Raw genomic sequence first — 3,082 nt, 5'->3', positions numbered from 1 at the left:
TGCATTGGCCGGGAATCGAACCCGGGTCTCCCGCGTGGCAGGCAAGAATTCTACCCCTGAACCACCAATGCTAACTTATACAGAAATTGCATGTTTCTGAATGGAATCCTGTTTGAACGAACATGCCGTTTACAGCTGGGATGGCCGAGAGGTTGAAGCGGTGGTCTCAAAACTCCGATGTGGTTTTCCTGCCGAGGTTTGAATTCTGCTCGAAGCGCTACTCTTCAAAGATCTCTTCAATGCTCAAATGCATTAAATGGAATTAATTGACCACATTTTCCTCTCTCCCAGATGCTTCAACGTGGCCGGTGCTTTTAATCGGGCGTCCAATCTTCTCTTCCAAGATTTCAAGACCCGAGAAGGAATCTCTCCCAATTTGTAACTTAAATTCTTCTAGTTTGCAAAACCTGACATTTTTACTCTTTATTTGATTTGCATGCATATCTCTATCTTTCCCTGTCTCTGTCTCATGTCTCTCTGTGTGTCTCTTGATGGACTTCTCAGGCTTCCTTGAACGGCGAAGGCTGATCTAACCTGCAACACCAGCAGAGAAGGCTGGAGAAGAGGACTGAGACGGTAGGAAAAGTAAAGGTGCAACCGAGTTGCAGCAGCCAATGTCTACACACTTATGTCTCTTCGCTCTCACAGTGAAACAAAGCACCAATTTGATTAAAGTATACTTATGGTAGAGTGTATATTATCGCGATGCCGAGACAGACGGCAATCATATCATCGAATCATAGAAAGTTAGGCCACTGAAGGAAGCCATTCTGCACATCTTGCCTGTGCTTACCGAAAAATCGGTACCGAGCCTCATCTCACTTTCCAGCGTTTGGTCACTAATCTTGTAGGTTACGGATCTTCACGTGCATGTTGAAGTTTTTATTTTTCAATGCGATGAGGGTTTCCTCCTCTCCCACCCTTTCAGGCAGTGATTTCCCGACACCCACCGCCCTCTGGCTGGGAATTAAATCTTCCGATCCCCTCTAATCCTTCGACCAATTATCTTAGATCTATGTACCCTGATTATTGACCTCCCTGCCAGGGGAAATAGGTTCTTGCTATCCACTCTATCTAGGCCCGTCATAATTTTATACACCTTAATTAAATCTCCGAAAAGCCTCATCAGTTCCAAAGCAAACAACCCCAGCCTATCCAATCGATCCTCATCGTTAAAATTCTCCAGTTCTGGCAACGTTGTCCTAAATGTCCTCTGTACCCTCTCTCGTGCAATCACACCTATCCTGTAATGTGTGACCACAACTGTACGCAGTATTCTGGCTGTGGCCTAACTATTGTTTCATACATTTCTTCCATAACCCCCCTGCTCTTATATTCTATGCCTCGCAAATAAAGGAGAGTATCCTTTGTGACTTCACAACCACTTTATCTACCTGTTCTACTACCTTCTGTGATCTGTGGACATGCACTCCAACGTTCCGCTGTTCATCTGCATCTCAGTCTCCTCCCAAGCAATGTGGTTTCAGAGCAACTAATTCTGAAACGTCTTACTTCATAATTCTAATCGTACAGTCGAAACCAATTTGGTAAAGGGAGACTAATATTGGTCACTGGAAGTCGTTAATGTACAACTTCATATTGCTGTGCACCAGAATAGAAAACGAGATTGGATGGACAGAAGAGGTCGGAAAGGATGGCCGATCGGCAGTGGGAGGCAGCGCACATTTTAACTGGTGTACGATTTCAATGTCAGCGGTTCGTGGGTCTCGGGGTATGATTCTCGCTTTGAGCTTTTGCGTTAAATGATATACGTGAGATCTCAGTTTCAAATTCCGCACGATCTTTCCCATCTCAGTGCTTTTCGTGAAAAGTCAGCAATTAGCTTCCGACATCATTTCGGTGTTGCTGTTGGGAGAATTGATTTTTTTCCAGAGAATATTTGAGCTCCAGAGGACAGGGTGTGGAAGTTTCCAAGGCGCAACACACGTGAAGGAGCGGGTGAGTGGGACGAACTGGATCGCTCTTACAATGAGCCGGCACGGGCTCAATGGACCGAATAGCCTCCTTCTGTGTTGTTACCATTTTATGACTGCATGATTCTATGTATTCTCTTTATTTTCTTTGCATGCATTTCTTTATCTCTCCCTGTCTCTGTCTCTTGTATTGTCCACTGATGGACTTCTCAGGCTTCCTGAAACGGCGATGCCTGATCGAATCTGCAACACCAGCAGAGAAGGTCAATAAGAAATAGGAGCAGGAGTCGGCCAATCGGCCCCTCGAGCCTGCTCCGCCATTCAATAAGATCATGGCTGATCTGATCCTAACCTCAAATCTAAATTCATGTCCAATTTCCTGCCCGCTCCCCGTAACCCCTAATTCCCTTTACTTCTAGGAAACTGTCGATTTCCGTTTTAAATTTATTTAATGATGTAGCTTCCACAGCTTCCTGGGGCAGCAAATTCCACAGACCGACTACCCTCTGAGTGAAGAAGTTTCTCCTCATATCAGTTTTGAAAAAGCAGCCCCTTATTCAAAGATTATGCCCCCTAGTTCTAGTTTCACCGAACCTTGGGAACATCCTTACCGCATCCACCCGATCAAGCCCCTTCACAATCTTATATGTTTCAATAAGATCGCCTCTCATTCTTCTGAACTCCAATGAGTAGAGTCCCAATCTACTCAACCTCTCCTCATATGTCCACCCCCTCATCCCCGGGATTAACCGAGTGAACCTTCGTTGTACCGCTTCGAGAGCAAGTATGTATTTTCTTAAGTGTGGAGACCAAAACGGTATGCAGTATTCCAGGTGCGGTCTCATCAATACCTTATATAACTGCAGCAATACCTCCCTGTTTTTATATTCTATCCCCAGAGCAATAAAAGCCAACATTCCGTTGGCCTTCTTGATCACCTGCTGCACCTGCATACTAACTTTTTGATTTTCTTGCACGAGGACCCCCAGATCCCTTTGCACTGCAGTACTTTCCAGTTTCTCGCCTTTAAGATAATAACTTGCTCTCTGATTTTTCCTGCCAAAGTGCATAACCTCACATTTTCCAATATTGTATTGCATCTGCCAAATCTCCGCCCGCTCACCCAGCCTGTCTATATCCCCCTGTCC

At 45.1% G+C, this 3,082-nt stretch overlaps 1 non-coding gene across 1 annotated transcript; it reads right to left on the bottom strand.

The window, feature by feature from the left end:
- trnag-gcc (transfer RNA glycine (anticodon GCC)) lies at positions 1-71 on the bottom strand. The gene has a single exon. It is a non-coding gene; the product is annotated as a tRNA-Gly (tRNA).
- Positions 72-3,082: the final 3,011 nt, after the last annotated feature.

The sequence above is a fragment of the Heptranchias perlo genome, chromosome 20, assembly GCF_035084215.1.
Source record: "Heptranchias perlo isolate sHepPer1 chromosome 20, sHepPer1.hap1, whole genome shotgun sequence".
NCBI lineage: Eukaryota > Metazoa > Chordata > Chondrichthyes > Hexanchiformes > Hexanchidae > Heptranchias > Heptranchias perlo.
The sequence above is the reverse complement of the archived record's forward strand: the minus strand, read 5'-3'. Positions and strand labels throughout refer to the sequence as shown.